Raw genomic sequence first — 22,061 nt, 5'->3', positions numbered from 1 at the left:
CAGACCGGGTTTATTTGTAAATCATCATTCCAGCAGTGACAATTTTTAACAGTGTACACAGACATGGTTTATTTAAGCTAGAAACTGAGAGGGCCACTCTTCATGAGCCTAATTATGAAGGAGAAGTACCCTTGATCCTATACAGTGGGGTTGGGGAGAGACAAGATGGGCTATGTTTGAAACCTAGAGGTTTCCCTGGGGTCTCTTATTATCTACACGTAGAATAATCTTAATAGATGGGAAACAGCAGGAACCTAATAAATATGGGATCACTAATAACACGGATCCTTTTGGAATGATTTTGATCTTTCCACTAGGTCAAAATCTCCAAACAAAAGAGGTTCTGTCAGAGGAAAGGGAATGCATGTAGGAAGAATTAATCAATGATTATAAATCTAGACCTTCTGGTCTGCTACAGAGACATGGTCTTTAGAATCTATGTTAGTTTGCCAGGACTACTGTAAAAAATTCCACAGATTCATTGGCTTAAAGAACAGAAATCTATTGTCTCACAGTTTGGATGCTTGTGGTCTAAAATCAAGGTACCACATGCCCACGCTTTTCTGAATCCTGTAGTGTTCTGGCGTGCAGGTAACCCATAACTCAGCCTCCCTCTGTCACGTGGTGATCTGCCTCCTCCTCATTCCTGCTCCTGTGTATGAATTTCCTCTGCTTATAAAAACTCCAGTTCTACCAGATTAAAACCCACCCTGATTCAATTTGGTCTCATCTTAATTGTTTCTTCTGAAATCCATTTATAAATGTGTTCACACCCATAGAACCAATGGTTAGAACTTAAACATGTCCTTGTGGGGGACATCCACAAAAGTGTCTATTTTTTTATGTTGTTAAAAATTCCCCCTTTCCCCTGGTATCTTATATGCAGAGTGTTTGTGGTATGCAATATTGGTTTTAGATTCTGGTTAGGATTTGAATTAATTTGCATTAGCATGGGTGCTGGTTTGAATCAGTTGTGTACCCCAGAAAAGCCATGTCATTTAATCCTCATTCAATATTGCTGGGTGGAATCTTTTTGTTTCCATGGACATATGACTGTGGGTGTTAACTTTTGATTAGATGGCCTCCATGAAGATGTGTTTCCACCCATTCAAGGTGAGGGTGCTTACTAGAGCCCTTTAAGAGGGAAATATTTTGGAAAAAGCTCTAGAGCCCCACATCCAGAGACCACTAGAAATGAAGAAGGAAAACATTCCTGGGGGAGGTTCATGAAACAAGAAGCCTGGAGAGAAAGCTAGCAGATGTCGCTTTGTTTGCCATTTGCCTTTCCAGTTGAGAGAGAAACACTGAACATCATTAGTCTTCAACCAAGGTATTTTTTCCTGGATGCCTTAGATTGGACATTTTTATAGCCTTGCCTTAATTTGGAAATTTTCACAGCCTTAGAATGGCAAACTTTCAACTTAATAAATTCCCCTTTTTAAAAGCAATTCCGTTTCTGGTGTATTGCATTCCAGCAGCTTGCAAACTAGAACAGCATGTGATAATAAGTGAATAATGGAATTTTGTTTTGTATAGAATTTTCAAATTAGTTATTCTAATTCAATGAAAGGATTATGATGGTTATTCTGTTTAACAAATACATCTCTTCTTTTTGTCTTTCTGTTCGGGGAGGATGACCTCTAGCTGTTCCATCACCAGGATTCTCTTGGCCTCTGGTCCCTGGAGCAATTTGGACAATGGGAAGTACTAGCAAAAGTAAGAAGATGAAAGGAGAAGTTGAAGTATTTGCCTCTTCTGTTTCCACCATGCTTTATTGTGGACTGACAGGGATTGTGTTCCTCTTGGAGCGATAGTTCCTGTTGGAGGACGCCTCATCCATCCATCCTTCTAACTCTTGCTGAGCTCCAGGGACACTATTCTCCTCCCTTATTCCTGCTTGTCTGAGATTGATAATTGCTTTCTACTGTTGCTAGAAACAGGCTGCTGCACTATCCTGTATTATTTTTCCACGAGCCCAGTGCATAAGTGTGTAAGTAGTCCATTCAGTTAAAAAATCTTTGAATTCATCATCTTTCCTTGCAAAACCTTGCCTCACACACATGTGATCACATGCACACACTTGCTTTGTAAAATACCTAATGAGTATTACATATATTCTCCAAGCAAATATAAAGACAGATAAAGAACAATAATTATTTGTTCAATGACTAATCACTATACTCATGTTGTAGATATTTGGTGAAAATTTCCATATAAGTAACTACTAGAAAGTTAAACTATGTAGATATCTTAATAGTATCATTTATTTTATTAATCTTATGTTTAGAAGATCAGGGATGAAATTAACTTCCACCAAGTTTATTAAATAGAACCCCCTTTTCACAGCAACCAAAGTATTTGCTAATCTATGAATACATTCTCCCCATAGCTACATCAACAATCACTTCTGAACACTTCAGTAAAAATCATAGGGCATTTTCCATCTTTTATGGAAAGGTAGCTGTATAATTTTTAAAACAACTGGATGAATGCCAATTTTAATATAATTATCTAAAGCAGAAAAGAATTATACAATAACAACTTGAAATCTGCTAAATATGACATTTCTACATGTAATTTTCAGTCTTCTGGATAAGCCTCTACTGCTTCTCATCTCATTAGGCAATTAGAAATGACCTTTCCCACAAGAACCTGTGACAAATTTTAAATTATTTTTAAATTCTGGTGACTTATAATTCTGGGCCTTTCAATTTTTTTTCTTTTTTATCTGAAAGCCTTGGATTTATAGTAATGTAAAATAACCCTCTCAAAATGTATAGCTTAAATTTTCCATCATAAATGCAGTCAGTAATTTTATTCTTTTGTTATATACAATTGTGTAGACTCTCATCAATGTTCTCCTCAACAATACATAAGCAGACAAAGCAGAAGAGAATGTGAGAAAAAGTAAGTGTAAATAAATGAATGAGGAAAAGGAAGATGGAGGTAGTAGTATTTGTTACTTTTACTAAGTTGAATTTTGCAAAGTTTTTAATAAAGTATGCCCATGTTAGAATTAAATGTAAGAAAATTTACAAAAAAAGCAGAACATGGAGCATATGCTCATGTTAGTTTTGTTTATTTAAAAGAAAAAACTAAAGGTTCTCAAGAATGAGATGATAGCTCCCAGAAGAATAATAAACATTATTGGTGAAAAATATCCCTAGAAGATGATTCACTAAATGTAAATATGTGGATTTAAGTGATAGTACAGATTACGTATTGACTGGAATTGGTTAATTACTTCAATATAATATAACTAGATTTGAGACATAGCAACAGGATTTGGAATGGTTGATCACCTCTTCCTCCTGGAGAAGGATCTTCACCTAGTTGAAAGAACTGAGCTTTCCTCCTCCATCACTGGCCTCAATTTCTATTTTTCAGACTCCTCCGTCTCTTCTTACTCATCGCCCAGATATTTTAATACTAATATTCTATAGGGCATAGACCTTGGCTTCTTCTCGATCTACATTCAATCCTAGGATCACTCTTAATAGTTTCATGGCTCTAAATGCCTTCCATAGTCTGTAACCTTCTAAATTTGTATCTCCTGTTTTACCTCTTCCCAAAATGCCACAATCCTGTATCCAATCCAAATACCTGCTTGACATATCCACTGGGTATAGGCATTTCAAACTGAATGTGTCCAAAACTCATCTTAATCTGCACCACTCTCCAGGAGATAAATCAAAGCAAAATAAAAATAAATTCAACAACAAAAATCTCTCTCCACTTCCCACAGCTTTATTTATCTTAGGCAATGGAGTTTCTATTTTTTCAGGTACTCAACGCAAAAACATTAGAACAACTCTTTCCAGCTTTCTCTCTTTCCAGCTCTCTCTTACTCAATGTATCTAATTCATCAGAATGTCTTTTTTCAAAAATATATTCAAAATCTGAATACTTCTCATTGCCTTAACCGCTATTAACCTACGGCAAGCCACTGACATTCATTTCTTAACTATCAGAATAGCAACCCACTCCAATAATTTCTCTGCTTCTATCCTTGTCTCTCCATATATTTTCAATAGGCAGTCCGAGTGATCCAGTTAACATGTATTTTTAATCATGTCACTCCTGTGGTAGGGGCCAATCACATCCAGAGCAAAACCAAAGTATGCTCAGTATCTTAAAAGATCCCACATGCCCAACCATACTCACCTCTAATTTCAGAGTGAGACTTGACATCCGTTCTTTCTCCCTGGAACACTCTTCCCAGAAAGAGAGTTTATGTCCTTACTTCCTTAGTTCTTTGCTCAAATATCAGCTTTCCCCTAAGGCATTCATATAATTCACAAAAATTCTATTTAAAATTACAAAGTTTAAACTCATTATACATTTCCTGTTATCTTTCACTGCTGTCTATTTATCCATGGCATGTTTATTTGCTTTTATTTTTGCAATTGTGATGCAATTTGCTTTTCTTGTCTACTTATCCATCATCTTGTTGCTCTAGAATGCAAGCATTATGAGGGCAGAAACTTTTGATTGTTTGTTCAGTTACAAAACATTAGCAACTCAAAAACTGTCTTGCATTAAGTATATGTTAAATACTTGCATGGATGAGAAAGAGTGACAGGATGATTATTTAAATATTTGAAGTACTTGAATTTGAGTTTAATATGATTATAATGTAATATATAAGAATTTCTGAAGGTTTCCTCTACAATTCTTTATAGAATAGAGTGGCTACCTTTGGCTAGAACAGTAAAGGAATCCAGTTTCTATCCATCACCTGAGATAAAAAACCTCCCCCCCAAAAACCTCAAAATCCTGAAAATAAATACATACTGATTAGAGGTTGGGATTTAACATTGGCTTAAATATCTTAGCAAATAATATTTATATTAACTTGCTTGATTGACTCAATACTTCTTTACTTTATATAAATAGGAATATATACAGGGCAGTTCAGCTGAGGCTGGCTCAGCACAGCACCCTGGCTTTGGTGCTGGTGCTCAGGTCCTTTCCCCGGATATTGTACACAGCCATAAAACAAAAGAACAATGGTTAGAACTAGAAGAGGATGTGGGTGGGTCAGAATGAACCGAAGTCTGACACTCCTTTCCTGAGAAGATGCTCATGGAGGTGAAGTCCAAGTTAGAAGAGCAGCTAAAAGAAACTGTGGAAACATACAAGTGAGCTTTGGCATATATGGCAGAAAAGCCAAACATTGGTGGAGGAGGCAAAATTATATGGCATTCAGTGCTTCAGCAAGGACTTGTTGGAGGTTGTGGACATTTTGGGGCGGCAACTCAGTGCATCTCGAAAGAAGGAATTAAAGGTGTTAGCCTTCACGTGAATAACCTCTATGAGAGTCTTTAAATCTGAAGTCCAGATCCGTAAGGTGTTCACAAAGCACAGCTTGCTGAGTTGAACCCCGTGGAAGCCAAGCTTGACCGTTAAGAGCATGAGGCCTTGTTGCACAGGCCAGTCAAGGGGAAAGAGCACCACCATTATGTTGAATGAATGAAACAGTCAGTAAATAAATGAACGATTGGAGATAGAAAAATAACAAATTTCAAAACAGAAAATACTCATGAGCTTGACTTCTACACAATTCCTTGTTGCTGGTCAACAAGGTGGGGTGCAAGCTGCAGGGTGCACCCGAGACCCTGGTGGTCAAGGAAGCTTAGCACCTCTTTGGGTTTGGGGTTTTTAACTAATCACTTGCTCTAACTCCTGACAGGCTGCTTCATCTTTTCTCATCTATGAATGTGTTTGACCTTTTCTCAGACTCTGTTGGACAGCTTAGGTAACCAGTGCCTAAACAGAAAATTAAGCTGATTTCAAAACTTCATATTTAGTGAACTCTTAACTGCATTTATGAACACTGGCTTTGGGTCCCACATGCATATTATCCCATGTTGGACTCTGAGTATCGTGAATAATGTATCTGCTCAAATTCCGGTGAACTTAAAATAGTGTAACTGAATAAAACAACTTCGGGGGGGGGAAATAAATATATCTAAACTTCTCAAAAGCTATAAAAGGGTATTAAGTAAATGAATATTGATATTGTGTTCTTTCTTGTAAATTGGTTTCATTATTTTTAACTAAATCTGGGCAACTTTATAAATGTCTTAATTTATGAAATCCCAAACAAAGCATAAATTTTCTCTTCAAAAGAGGCTGCAACCATAAAAATTTACTTAAAAGTGATTCTTCACAATGAACCATGAACAGGATCTTTGGGACAAAATATATGTACAATAAATATATGTTGAATGAATGAAACAGTCAGTAAATAAATGAATGGTTAGAGAAAGAAAAATAACAAACTTCAATAAAAGAAAGTACTCATGAGCTTGGCTTCTACACAATTCCTGATTCTCATTCATGGAAAAAAAAAAAAACACTGGGTGCAAGTAATGACTTACACCAACTATTCATTATGAACATCCCATTTACAGAGTTGTACTGACAACTCCCACCTTGTGATTATGTTGTGTGGAGGTAAAATGTCCCCTGAATTAACTAATGACAAATTTATCAGGGCCGTTACCCAATATGCTGTTTGCAATGATTAAATTCATGGAATGTTTGCTTAATCTATTTCCTTTCCCAAGCACTGTGCTGTTTGCCTGAGGCAAACCCATCTAATAATTTTCAATTGAATAAAACTATAACTCATGACCCAATAAATTATTAACAAACCCTGCATTGCATCTGATCATTCGTCTTGCCACATGGCAGAAAGCCTACTGAATGCACTAACAGTTTCTTGCCATGATAAATAGTTCCATTAAAATGTAGGAATACAATCATATATGTCTATGTGTATATTTTGTGCGCACTTTTTATGGAATTATTTGTAAAGAAAAGTTTCCCACTAACACATTATAGTCATTATCTTTTTTCCTGAAAATATTGATCATCTACTCACCTTATTTGTAATTTGCTTCTTACTCTTCGACAATATCGACAGGTGACCGTTATATTTTCCTTGAAGTTACACTGAAAGAGGAACTATGGAGTGTGGAATATCAAACCAGGGCTACTCATTTCTTCATCACTGTATTCCTTATATGCTAACACTTTAAACTGGCTCCTGTCAGTAGTAAAGAATGGGGAATGCCTGTGATATGTCGCTGGACAGGCAGACATGCAAATATACAGCAATGCACAATTTAAAGCACGAAAATAAAGCTAAATAGCCAAATTGCTGGATGAACTACCTGAGACTACAATTCATCAAAGTAACCAGTCAAAAATAAATGTGATTTTTCATCTACAGATATTACCCATTAGTTATTACATATAAAGTGTCATTTTAAAGATAAAAATGGTAATATTTGACAGCACAGAAACTATAATCTGCCTCCTTTCAGTTGGCTGCATTTTAGAAGTGGCAAGAATATAGAATACACAACTCATCAAATCTCAGAATTGTTTGCATCTTCAGAATTTGTTTTTTTAAATTGAAACAGTTGTAAACCCACAACTTAGCCAATAAAGAAAACAATGTAAACATAATTGAAAACAGCCCTCACAGCAGCTGTAGAAACAATTTTGAGCAAAGATAAAACATCCATATCTCTCAAATTGTTCTTTAATATCTCTTCTCTTTCAAATATTTTCAATATTTGAAAAACTAATATTGTTGTTTTGAAGCGTTACAGGTTTCATTTTAGGTGGCCTGTTACTTCTCTTAGATACTGTCAAGGACAGATTTCCATTCTGCCTCTTCATTGAAAAGAAGACTAATATGAAATTTTAAAACTACAATTTGAATCAATTGTCCAATGTTCTTCCCTTTACTCCTAATGGTATAGTTGAGCCAGTGGTCTTTTGAGGGTCAGAAGAGCAAAAGAAAATGCAAGTTTATAATTGTATGTTCATGCCTGAGGGTTTCCTGAGCCCAATTACTTAATCAAAAGGCAATTGCACCTTGCAGTTACACAACCCCAGGAATATAAGATGCTGCGGGAATCGACTGAGTCTACAAAACTTAAAAGATTTACCCTCCTACTGTTTTGAAGTTTGACTCCACCATTTCATAAATAACTATTTCGACAAGATTTTCAGGAAAAAATAAGAAATACAAATAAAAACTAAACAAAATAAAATTAACCCTATCAATTGGTGGATTCCCTAATGAAGCATACGGTAGAAACTAGCATGTTTTCTAGGACCAAGTATTGTGGTTTGCTATGCCCATAACTGTGACATAGTCATGAAATCCTTAGAAGGTCACCATCCATTTGGCTGCTGCGGCCAGCTGAATCATAGGCTGCTCTATTAACATCAGCCGAACGACCCAATTTTGAGAAAAAGGGGAGCCTTCAAGCAATATTCAAACCCCAAAAGAACATTTTCCACTCCTAGAGCCATCAACATTTATAAGCATGCCTTTTACCAAACCTAACTATGGTAAAAGGTAGTATGAACAACAATATTCTGCAGAATTTATCAGTAGAGTCTAAAACAGGAAAAGAGTTACATGCTAGTATTTTATATTGTACCAATCTTTGCAGAAGCAAAGAGGGGGATCATTATTTCAAATAGCACATTCTCTTTGTTTTAATGACTGTATCTTGAGCAAATGTAGAAACAAACACCGAGAGCTCTGAGTAAAAATAAGAATTGAACCAAGGAAGTCATCAGTAAGGTGTGCCTTGGTATAGATAAATATGATGCTTGAGACATAAGGTCCTTAGAAATAAGTCAGTAATTTATACAGATAAAATATGGCTCAAGGCAGTGTTGCACCCCTGGCGCTGGGGTACAGCCTTCAGCCCAGCAACTTCCCCAAAACAAGATGCGACACCAGAGCTCAGGCTCGAATCATTATACCAGAGGGTGCCTGCCGGTGCAAGTCGGGACAAAGGAGGTACAAACAGCCGCAGGTTTTATACATAGCAGGAGGCAGAAACGTTCGGTTAAGGCATCGTGGACCAATCATAAGGCAAGTTAGTAAAGATAACCATCACCGAGGCTAGCTGCACACCTGTTGTTACCGATTTATTGACCTCTGTACTGCGCATGCGAGGGGCTGTCTAGCTGCTGTGCATGCCTGCCTCACTTAGGGTTAATGGCTGCCAGCTGACTGTGGCTTGTTGTGATAGCCTGTCGCAGGGTCCAAAGCAGGATCATTTCCCTTCATTCCTGACTAGGCTTTAACCATTGATCCAATGAGAAATGTCTTCTTGTGCTGCTATATGTATGTATGAGTGTGTGTCTGTGTGGGAGTTATATAATGTTTACTGAAGGTAATTCTTGAAATTATCATTGTGTATTCCACAGTTTCCATTAAATTACTCTCAACCTCATGCTGGTCCAAAAATCTTCAGTATGAAGTAATGCCTTCAAACATTGTTAAAAAATACTTGAAAGGGGAAAACTGAAGGAACTTTTTAGGCAAAATTCTCATGCTCTAATTTAATAGAACATAAAGGTTTTTCAGAATTGGGCAAAAACTGACCCATTTGCTAATTAGGTGTGACCTTGATAATTCACTCACTAGGTGTCTGACTGTATTAGTTAGGGTTCTCTAGAGAAACAGAATCAACAGGGAACACTTGCAAATATAAAATTTATGAAAGTGTCTTACGTGACCGTAGGAACGCAGAGTCCAAAATCCACAGGGCAGGCTGCGAAGCCCATGACTCCGATGGATGGCCTGGATGAACTCCACAGGAGAGGCTCACCAGCCAAAGCAGGAATGGAACCTGTCTCCCTTGAGTCCTCCTTAAAAGGCTTCCCATGATTGCATTTAGCATCACTAATTGCAGAAGACACTCCCCTTTGGCTGATTACAAATGGAATCAGCTGTGGATGTAGCTGACGTGCTCATGACCTAATCCTATGAAATGTCCTCATTGCAACAGACAGGCCAGCGCTTGCCCAATCAGATGAACAGGTACCACAACTTGGCCAAGTTGACACCTGTCCCTAACCATGACACTGACTATACAAATATTAAGCCGATATTTTTAGAATTCCTTGACGATAGCCTATACATTTAAATTTGGCCACAGATTTCTCATATATCATCAAGAGTTATGCCAATGAAAACGGATTGTTACCATTTGTTCTTAACATAACATACAGTTCTTATCATTGAAGCATGAAGAAAGAAAATACATGGGTTCATAAAGATAAATAATTGGGCAAGTTTTATGAACATTCTTAGTTCCTTTATGGAAATGAATCCAGCTAGTAGTGTTGGGTCTCCAGTTTATCCGCCTGCTCATCAAAGAATATATATTTGTTACCTACTTATGCATTAAGAGAAACACTCCAAACTTAGTAGTTTATAATAACAATCATTATTCTCACACAAACATGCATGTCCACATGTGTTTGGATGATAGAGAATGGCCTAGATTGGGTGAGTTGCATTAAGTTGCAAGTCTATACCTTGAATCACAGCTGCACTGCAGGTTTTCTTGCTGGAGCTACTTGGGAAGCTTTTCTGAGGTGTTAGTATCAGCACAAGAAGGGGTGTAAATACATAATGTCTCTCTACACTGAGGCGTGGGAATGTTATACTGTCACTTCTCCCCAAATCCCATTGCCCAAGGTGAGTAATTTGAGCTGATCCAATATTGAAAGAGGCTCCCATTTCTAGAAGGAAATACTGAAAAGTCATATGGCCAAGGGCAGGGACATAAGAAGTAGCAATCAGTAAAGGGGAATAATTCAGTCTTTCACTAGTTTCCTTCCTGCAAAATAAATGCTCTCAATTCTGTCACAAGATCCCATATTCCTCACCTAATGATGATATTAGGCTTGAAGTCCAGGATCTCCCCTATATCGGGCTCCACTTAATCTGTAAAGTTAAATCCTAAACAGAAATGACCTACTTTCCACACAACAAACATGCAGTAAGAGATTAGAGACAAGCTAACTACTATAATAATTTCAGTCAAAAAAAAAAAAAAAAGAAAGAAGAGATGTACAACACCCATTGTTCTATGGAACTTACCCTGTTGTTGTTCTTTGGAGTGCTAAGACAAGCATGAATATGACTACACTAGGCATCTAAACACTGGGAGATGGGACAGAAACCAAACTCCGGGTTGAACCAACAGCTTTCCAACCACCAGATATCACCCTCTGTACAGCTTATCCACTCACATTAGAGCCATGAGAAAGCCCAGTAGAGAGCAACCAAGCTGGCCAAGACCAGTACAACAGTTTCTTGCTAAATGAAAGTTGTGATATTGTTTTTAACTACTAAATTAGGGGGTAGTTTGCTGCAAAGAAAAAAGCTAGCTGAAACAGAAATTGGTACCTACAGGTAGGGTGCTCTCTTAATGAAACCTAAAACATGTGGCACTGGCTTTGAGAATGGGTGAGGGAGAATAAAAAACACAACAGATACTGTTGGAGAAGGCTGGGGAAACAGTGTGGAATTTATTAGGGATTGGAAAAATGACAACTTTTTTATGTGGTTGTGAAACAATTGGCAGGACTGTAACTCACAGTCACTTGGAAAATAGAAATTGTAATAGTGAACATGTGATTTTTCCCAAAGGTATCTTTAGATAGAATATTAAAAGTGTCACTTGGATACCCCTAGTTTCATTGGATAAAGAAATTCAGGAAGGAGATAAGATTTGAGAAACTCAAGTTTGTAAGAAAAATTTAAAAGGGCTGTAGAAAGGCCAGATTTTATTGGCTTGGAAAATAAACTCTCCCTTACCTCAAATCTCTGAGTTAGTGATTTCTGAAGTAAAAGAAGACCTAAAGCCAAAGTTGATATCAAATATGTGACTATGATTCCCTGTAATAATACTTTCTACAATATTTAAGGTCATGTCTAAAATACCCTCTCAGCTAAACATAAGGGCTTCACATAAAGTCAAGACACACAGAGGTCTGTCTCAGAATGAATTATAGGTATGCTTTTCTTTCTATTGGAGTAGATTATAAACTGATATTTAATACTCTCTCACCATTTTAAAGAGAAACTTATAGTGGCTTAGATTAAAATGGACTGACCTTGCTCAAATTTCAAAATGGTTTCTGGGTTGACAACTTTCCAGAAGCAGGAAGTTTGTTGAGAAATCTGTTCAGCTACAAATGTGGGCAGTCTCTTAAGGAAAAGGTGGGTCATCTCAAGAGGCACAACAAACCAAAACAACTATGAAAGAGTCAACAGACATAGAGAGCAATGGACTAGGGACCTTCTCCCACCAATTTCAACTGGTTGCTACTTAAGTAACATTTACTGCTTAAGAAATGTGCCTAGGTGGATTTCAGAAATTTTAAGAACCATTTGTTTCTACTTACCATTTTCCCCCTCTCCAAAAATGACGATTTATTATAGTTTTCCACAAATTGTGGCAACATGGCATCTAAGAGTGTGACAAGATTATTTCTCCTGTTATTTGATAGTTTTCTAGATCAAGAAGAGCCATACCTGAGAAGCTGTACCCAAGTCTCATTTTCATCTCAATTTGATACAGATGCCAAGGATAATGTAAATCATGATCCTGGATTTAGATACCATAATTTGATGAGAATCTGGGGAATCTCTGGATGGAATCTCTTACACTTTGCATATGTAAGGTGTGTGAATCTAACTGTACAGATGAAAGGCTGGGGTAGATTGCAAAATTAACCCTAAGCCCTTCCTTTCTCATTGAGAAGTGGAGTCGTTTCTTGAAGGTTATGTCTAAGTAGGCCATGTAACTTACTTTAGATAGTAAGATATTACCATCTTCATAGAAATTATCTCTAAAATATTCATTCTGGATTTGATTGTCATCTGCCCTACCCTACCATGCAGTTAAATGTTTTGTCTTCTGTGATATTCATTACAAATTATCTATGGCTGCCTTGTAGTCACTAGGCTAACATTATGTACAAAAGAGACGAGATTTTCACTTTTTATATCTACTTTGAAATCTTCAGCGATTTTGAATTGTTTCATTAATCCATAGGGCAATGTTTCAATTATAATAAAATAGTCATTGTTATTAGCCTATTAAATTAAACTTCAAAATCTTACTAAGCATCTACATGAATGAAACGAAATTTAAAATTAAAAGGGTAAATAAAAATATTTCATATCACCATAAAAACATAATAATGTTAGAATGCAGATTTTAATAAACTTCTGTAGTTTTAATCATGATAATCAGAAATGAAAAGCACAAAATAAATAGCTTTCTTTCTCCTTTTATAAACATCATAACTTTGTAGTTGTAATAATTAGTGTTGGAAATCAAAGCAAGTTCTTATTTGCTCACACAAGGAAACAGAAATATATATATATATATGTTTCAAATTAAAATGACTCAAAATATCATTAATTTGTGCTCAAAAATAATTTAAAAGAAAAATGCACATTAACCATCTTGTATGATAAAATGTGATCTATTTAAATTTAAGTAGGGTATAATATTTATTATTTCACTATAAGTTGGTATGTTTTACTCTTCTGCAAGAAAATATTTTCAGATTTAATAAGTACTTTTAAGCATCTGAAATGTTTAAGTCATTTCATTATAAATGTTACAAACACACACAGAAACTAATAGAGTCTTATTTTGATTGAAAGAAATTTTGTCCATGTGGAGAGATTAAGCATACTGATAAATAAAAAAAATATTTTAAACTACATAAAACAATTTAGTCTCCTCAGTTCAAGAATTTGTTTTGAATGATAAACCCATACCCATTCATAGATATCCTAGAGAGAGCTAAATGTTAGATTAGTTTCAAAAGCAACTCAGAATAAGCCATTCAAAGTTAAACATAGGTGTATACTTCTCATTTACTCTAACACATTACAAAACTCTTTACTTATAATAGGAGTCCAGGAAAGGTTTATTAGTCAATATTTGTGAAATAATATTCAGCATGACTTACCTCAATATGATGATGATGACTTTCCTGATATCCCTGGAAAATACTGGCAGAATGGAATATTATTTCTGATTTTTCACTCTCTCCCTATTATGGAATTGTATGTTGGTGCTCTTTGACATTTTGACTTTGCATTGTGTCCTACTACACATGGACTATTTACCCTATTGATGTTGGATTTGGCCAGATCACCACCTTTTGCCAAGAGAATGAGGGAGAAACTTCAATGCATCTGTTCTCAGAAAGGGTTCTTTAAAAAGCCACATATTTTTGCTGCTTCTTTAATACCTTGTACATGTGGGGGTATAGTGGTGGTGGTGGTGTCTCTGGTCCCAGGTCCAGAAGACACACAGGGCAGACCTGAACCCAATCCAATCACAGGGCCTGAAGCTGAGCTACACCAGTCCCTTGAGCAATCCATCAATCTATACAATATTTATTATTGAAAGCCAATGAGATTTGGGATTGCTTGTTATACAGCATTATTGAGGAAAGATCTGATATTCCCCTTGGATATTCTAAACTCTATTGTGTTATGAACAGAATTATAGACAGAAATTTAGTAAAGAATGACAGAAACTATCATTCCTTTCTCCTTCCCTCCCTGCCACCCTCAGTTCCTTCTTTCCTTCCTTTCTTCTTTCCATTGTTCCTTCTGTTCTTCTTTCCTTCACTTATTCTATTAAGCTTTTAAACAATAGCAATTTAATAATATAAATAACAAGTCTATGCTGTATTCTTGTGAGATTCAAATTTCCATTTGAGAGCATCCCGGATAGTGAAAAGTAAAAAATGGCTTATGTAACCATTAAAAGTCATAATTATAATGTACTCTTTCTACATGTATCAACTATTAAGTGCATAATTTTGCTGCTCTCCACAATTGCTAGATCCTTCCTCTTCTCCTTTACCTAACAGATGAAATTGACCAAGCTGAAATGCAGCACAGTTTTATTAGGATGAAACGTTTTTTTTGGAGTGTCTTTCTCAGTCAACAAGAGAAGCCAGAGAAGAACTTCTTCCTAGCTTCTATGCATATGACAGTTCTTAGTGCACTTGAATATGTGTATAATATCAAAAGACACTAGTATTAGGAAAATTTAATTTTCCTAATTAAATTTAAGCAATGGACAGAAGGGAAAGACAGACATGTTTGAAAGCAGATTAACCTTCCTTTCTTCATTCTGGTTCTCTTAATTCTTTGTGCCTGGAGCCATGACATCAACACCTAAGAGATAAAAATTGGGGCAATACACTTTTATTTCTGTTGCAGCCCTAGAAAGCTTCAAGGGCACTCATGTAGGAAGAGGAAATCCTGCCAACTTTGGGAAGGGGTCTTGGTGGAAACACCCAGGAGGTTCTCTGCATTGTGTGTAACTGGAAGCCAATTTACAGTATGGGACTAAGAAGGAAATGGAGTTTGTTTCCTTTCTTACTTTCATTTATTTTTCTTTAACCAATTTTTCTTAAACCAGCCTTGAGTGCACATAAAAAAATAAATGAGGTACAGATAGAAAGTACATGTCTTATTACAGAGGAAATAACTGACAGGAATTTCTACCAAGGAAAAAATATGACCAGCCAAGATGCCCTCATGAATAAGAAGCATATATCAAAACATTAATGAATCATATTATTCAATAACTAAAAAGTTGATAGTTATATGACTCATATACTCTGGTCCAAGTTTTTCTCCATATCAGCATAAAATATAAAATGCCAATCTAAAAGTTCACAGGAAATAATATAGCCAAATGGCTTTTAAATGACCTCAATTTACCACCACAAATCCTGATAACTGATAAAAGGTCTTGTTAAGAGGAATGTTAGGAACCAAAGAACACAGAAAGTGGCTAATGTTCAAGGAACAAAAAAAATCAAAGGATTTAAGAATTTATAAGAAATAGTGAAAAATTCTGTAGGTATTTTTATTTAAATTTATGTTAATATCAAATGTAATTGCATCCTCAAAAGAACTAGGAAAACCCAAATATATGTTTCATGGGATTTGATCTTTCAATGTTGCATGTTAAAACCAAACATTTTGCCTATGGCTACCAAGTACTTGTCAAAAAATTCTAGACTATTTCATGTCAATCTTCAAATATGTCTTCATAAAGCATGTTTGGCTCTGATTTTATCAGCACTTAGTCTTCATACTGATTTTAGCTTCCATATGAAAGACAAAAACATCCCCCACCCCATAATGTCAAGCTTATATCAATCGAACAGAGTTTAGAACATGTAATGAAGAAAAAATTTCACGGCATAACTAGCACTTGGTACATGAATAAACATTTCATGCTTTGGCAGGTTCATTTTAGCTCTGCGGATATGCATATGTATTTTTTTACCTTTGTTCTCACATTATATTATAGTTGAATCCACTTTCATGCTATCTCGAATAAAATAGCCAAGTCTTCTGTTTCATGAAAGAAGTAGTTGAGAGGGCAGTATTTAACTAGCAGGGAGAGGGTTTAAAGTTGCAAATGCTAAAGAGTCAAAGCAGGATGTTGACACCTGAAACAGCATAGGGCACCAACAGCAAATTCAGAAACCATATACGGATGCTGAGTCTTCTGGATGAAGGTGGAGAATCACTGAGAGAACCACGTGGCAGGGAGGTCTAAAACAGCATAGAATTAGAAGTCCCATGCCAGGAAGAAGAGGCCAAGAACATGTGAATCAGAAACAAAGGGATGAACTGAATTATTGTGGGCAAACCACATATTTTTGTTTCAGTTGGTTTTCACTCAATGGCTGGGGCTTGGTGGATTGGCCTGCATTAAAGAGCTGGCAGATGTTCACACAGTCACCTCCATTACAAATTTTATCTTATTCATCTCCTATTCCCCATATAGTCTACCAAAAATGCTTTCCCTATAAAAGGTCCACAATAACCATGGTTCAACGGATGAATATGCGGTTAGAGAGTGCTTGTGGAACAAGATTACTGTAAGCGGCCTTCTCCTTGTCCAGAATAGATTTTGATGTTCTTTCTGCTTCCGGAAGTTTTCACAAAATGTTCAAAGATGGCTGGGTGCTGCAAGTTGTTTTCTAACTCTTGCAGTGTGCCACTTCTCAGAGCTAAAGGTGTTATATGAATTCTTCCTTCTCTCTGCAGTCTTCCTGCCTTCATCAAAATCAACTTAGTTTAGTGCTGTCTGCTGGGGCTTATTATTTTCATGATTTTTTTTTTAAATCCCTTTGGCATGCATTCTTTTTTCTGCCTCTGAAACAAAGAAAAATGAGTTTCTGCAATTGAATGGCTACTTTAATCCTGTGTTTATTAGCAAGGAAAAGGCAAAACTTTCTCTTTAACTCATTCCATGATCATGGTTTTCTATATTCATTTTCCTAGACTATATTACTTTTAGCCAATCCTTTCAAAGTAATTATTCAGAGTAAATGTCGATGGTACAGCAGATGAATTTATGAGCAATTAGCAAAAATTGATTGTGAAAAGAAATATAATATTCATCATGTTAGTTTCTAACTTCATTTTTCTTTTATTCAGTATTAAAAATATTTCAATGTTAGAAAAATCATACTGAATACAAAGTTCATCACCATAAAATGTTTGTAAATTCTTTAACACCAAGTTCCCTTTATTTTAACATATTACTGTTTAAAATTGAATGAGATAAGCTCTCCAGCCATTATTTTGAAATGCTGTACTGAGCAGTATTTTTACTATATTCAAATTACCATGATGTATAGTTGTAAAGCATCTTATGTTGTACATCATCTCATTTGATGAGTTCACCCACACTTCATTACTTTTACATATATTATTCTTATGGATTTTTACAAAGATAACAACGTTGTTAAAGATAAAATAAATTGGGTACACTTTCCTCTTCCCAGTATCGATCCTGATTATTTATTATGCTTTAGTTAGCCTTTAAAAAAAAATGCTACGTTGAATTTCACAAAGATTTTATACCACTCTTAGTTTCTTCTCCTTTATATTCAATGCTCAGTGTGCTAAGGCATGTATTGTGAATGATGAAGCATATGCATTTAAATATGTAATATTTATACATTTTAAATCTTTCCTAAAAAGAAGAGAGATGATCGTTTTCAAGCTGTATTAGTCTCATTTATCTCCATGATGCCGCTAATGTTGTAACATGTTGCAGCAACATCCCTAGCTTCTGAAGGTCTGCACCAGCCTTTAGCTACTCAGCCGCATTATTAGATTGTCAACATAATTCAGACATCTCATTTTGAAAGCACCAACCTGCTGGCTCCATTGCTTTGTAAATGTATTTCCTTGATGTAGTAGCTCTGAACATTTTGAGGACTTTACTATTTCTATGCACTTGCAGAAACACCTCTGTTGCTCTTTCATGAACACATTTAAGATTCAAACCTTTGTTATTTTGCATTATACACTCAGTGTATCTAAATTTCTAGCTGCCAATGAGCACATAATAAAGGAAAATTCAATGTGAAAAAATAGCTTAGTCATCATCATTACAAATTAACCTATCTTCACTTACTTCTCAAAGGAAGAGATTAAAGCTTCTGAACATATAGCTAAAACATCATTTTTAAGAAATTCGTCAAAATGCTTAGGTTGTGGCATGGATGGTTTTGTTTTTCAATTAAAGAGCACAGCATCTTTGAGTGATAAATATGCATGTATATGACAGAATAAGAGCAAAAAAAACAGTTCCAATTTTCAGCTGGATTCGAGCCTGGAGCACATATGCATAAATCTAGAACTGTGCTTAATATTAGGATAGAAAAGCAAGTGGAAATTTTGTCTGAAGACATATGACACTTGAAATCATAGGGGATAAGCAATGAACGCATAGAGTTGAAAGAGGCTATAATAGAAATATCCTGTCATTTGCTCTTGTCTTCATGACTGCCTATCTTCTTTGTAGACTCAGAACTCTCAAGTTAAAATTTATTTATCTTGAGTGACATTTTTTAACACAACACATAATAAAAATGTGTATCCTCAGAGGAGCTTAGATTAAAAAATTAATGCTATATGACCAACTAAAATAGATGTATAGAAAATACATCTAGTCAAAATAGAAATATGGAAGTAATGTGGCATTGTGCATTACACATGGGGGCAATTTACCCTTTGCTACACTCTCTGCTCTGCTTATCGATCATTTAATCACATTAGACTCTATCTCTTTTGCCTGGTGCTTTATGTACGGCATTACTCAATGGAACCAGCAGCCAGTTACTGAACCCCTATTATGAGTCAGAGACTGTGCTAGGCACACCAGATTCAAAGAGGTAAGCACAAGGAACACTCAGAATCAGCAAAGCAGCTGGCTCAAAGGGGCTTCAGCTATGCAAACCATCAACTGCAACATCGTGGGAGAAAACCAACCAGAGAAAATGAACAAAGTGCTCTCAGATTTGGAGTTTGCAGTGATTTTATCTGCTTGGGGGAATCAAGGATCATCTCAAAGAAGAAATAGTTGCCATGCTGGCTAGGAGGAAAAATCTGAGTTGACCAAGTCTTTCAGGTAGAGGAAAATCATTCTAGGCAAGGAGAGGTAACAAGGCCTGTTTAAGAAATTCCTATATAATAAAGAGATGAAAGAGTTCCAAGAAATTATTCTTTTCAATTCTGTTATTTTGCAGATAGGAAAAATGGAGTCCCCATCAAGTTTATTGACACCCAAAGTTGGTTGGCTGGTTATTAGTAAAGCAACTTTAGAAGACCTGCACTGACCCTCTAGGGAAAGCACTCTCAGTTTACCCTCACATTCCTCATCTGGCCATTGCTACCATATTTTTCCATTGTCTTCTGTGCTCCACTCTGGAAATCAACTAACCTCCAGGGAGAGCTGATTCTATCTAACATTGAATGGTAACTGTCACCTCAAGCCAACGATAATAAAAGTCATAATGACTGAGTAAAAATTGCTTCTAAGGCATTACAATGGACAGAGGTAAAATAAATGTGTACATATGAACATATTTGTGTGTGTAAATATATTTATATTTAAAACAAGTATGTAATGTAAACATAACTAAAAATGCATGCATAATATTTATATGTGTGTTTATGTTTATATGTTTATATGTTAAAATATATAAATATATAGATGTGTATTATATGTATATATGCATATGTTTTAAATCCATAAGTTCACATTGCTATTGCCAATTTTATTTTAATAATGTGGTGGTTTTACTTATGTTGTTTTATAAGTTTATGTTTTCTCCTATACTGAAAGTCATCAAAGTACATTTACTTGATCTAAAGGCAAATATATTACCTCTCTTCTCTTGTAACCAATTGAATTAGCTTCTTCACTGAATGATGTGGTCATTGTTTCATTTTGTAAGTATAATACATTTATTCGTATATTTTTACTACTGCTTCCATCACCCTGATTTCTTTTTTAAGCAAAAGTTGGTCTATTTCATAAATTGCTCTGCAGTCTTCTTATCAGAATAAAGAAAAGAAACTCTCTCTTTGTAAACCTTTTATTTTGCCTGTGATTAATTTTAATCATTTTACAATGTTCCTTGAGTTATAGTTACAGATACTTGTTTTTTACTCCACTAGATTTTGAGTCCCTGAAGTTGGGGTCATGCTTTATCAACATGTTATTTATTTATTTAATTGTTTGTTTGTTTATTCATTTATTTACTTGTACTTCATTTTATTTACTTTTTAGAGTTTTATTTATTTTGGGCCCATAATAAGTGCTCAGTGGTTCCTTGTGAGCAAGGTTGTATTTCCCTGGCACCCTCACTGTTCTCCAGGGATTTTAACTTACAATCCTTTTGCCCAGGTTTAAAAGAGCAAAATTTAATTTCATCACATCAGACCTGCTCCACGGCACCAATGGGCAGCAACTTTGTGCTCTGTCTATAAACTTTAACTAAGATTGTTCCTTCTGGGGATGAGATTTTCATCTAGAAGCATTTGGCAGGAAGGGACAAGTGGTCCTTGTATGTCCCTAATTCATTTAGGGGATCTTGGGGTTCTTGGTTCATTCCAGACTCGGTCTTTACCTTGAACTGTTCGTAAATTCTGAGAAGCACAGACCAATTTTCCTTCCTTCCCTCAGGGGTCATCTGTAGTTTAGATGTATAACATACCAGAAAAATCTCTTCTGACATGTCTTGCAAATGGGTTTGTAGTAACATTAATAACAATAATTTAGAGATAATTAGAATGCTATCAACACTATGCTTTATATGCATTAGGGTTTTTTCACCTTCATCTTCACGACATTCTTACCACAACATTAATATCTTTTTCTTGGTATAAATCAGGAAAGTCTCTTAAATGTTAAGCCATATTTTATCAAGAGTTTCCAGTTAATAATAATAAGCGATTATTACAAATTAAGCCCATGTAACCGCGATATCTGAGCTCTGGCCACTGCAAATCTGTCCCTAACAGTAAAAAATATTTAAAAATTAAGGCCATTTTATATGGGTCTTGTATTTCTGGTTCATTCTGTTGTTTCAGCTTTGAGCAGTTACCAGCAGACTAAATGAATCAAGAAAAATCTCAGGTAGCTTTCTTTTGCATAGTTTATTTAAAAAATACATTGTTCTGCTGAATAATAATAGAGCATAAGAGAATAGGGAAAATAAGTAATACTGACCCTGTTTATTTAAAAAAGTGATACTTTGTTCCCCATCATCAATCTTTGCATCAATCGTGATTTTATTTTGAATGTCATTAAATTATTATTTATCTTGTACAAAGTTTTTTGGTGTTCATCTAAATTTTGTACCCAAGGCAAGAACGTCTTTCCTGTCATCCAAATATCTTGACTTAATAAATAAGAAAAATGTTTGTTATTAGAGAATCATGTAAGAATCAATCAGTCAATGTATTCCATGCAAAATTATGATTGCCCTCTTGGGAGATAATAAAACACAGAATTATGACTCTTGGCTTTAAAAGATTTCAGTGCAGTTGGAACAATTAGCTATTAAGATGCAATTGCACACTATGTAAGAGCACATGGTATGTGCAAAATAAAGATATTTTGCTCACTGTAAAGATAAGTTCTGACAACATCAGGTTCAGAACGTGTCGGTGGAATTAGGGAGCATTTTTGGTATAGAAGTGGCTTGAGCTGGAGGTTTAATAATTTATAGGATTCAAATAGAGGAAACCATGAGGACATAGCATTCTGGGTCAATATTTGCAAATGGTGCAGATGGCCGGAGATTTGGCAGGGATTGGGTAGTGGGTAGGGGGAAGATAACAGTAATATAATTTGGTC

At 35.5% G+C, this 22,061-nt stretch overlaps 1 pseudogene; it reads left to right on the top strand.

The window, feature by feature from the left end:
- Positions 1 to 5,639, top strand: part of LOC143662388 (grpE protein homolog 1, mitochondrial pseudogene) — a 38,061-nt pseudogene extending 32,422 nt beyond the window's left edge.
- Positions 5,640 to 22,061: the final 16,422 nt, after the last annotated feature.

The sequence above is a fragment of the Tamandua tetradactyla genome, chromosome 18, assembly GCF_023851605.1.
Source record: "Tamandua tetradactyla isolate mTamTet1 chromosome 18, mTamTet1.pri, whole genome shotgun sequence".
Classification (NCBI taxonomy): domain Eukaryota; kingdom Metazoa; phylum Chordata; class Mammalia; order Pilosa; family Myrmecophagidae; genus Tamandua; species Tamandua tetradactyla.
The sequence above is the reverse complement of the archived record's forward strand: the minus strand, read 5'-3'. Positions and strand labels throughout refer to the sequence as shown.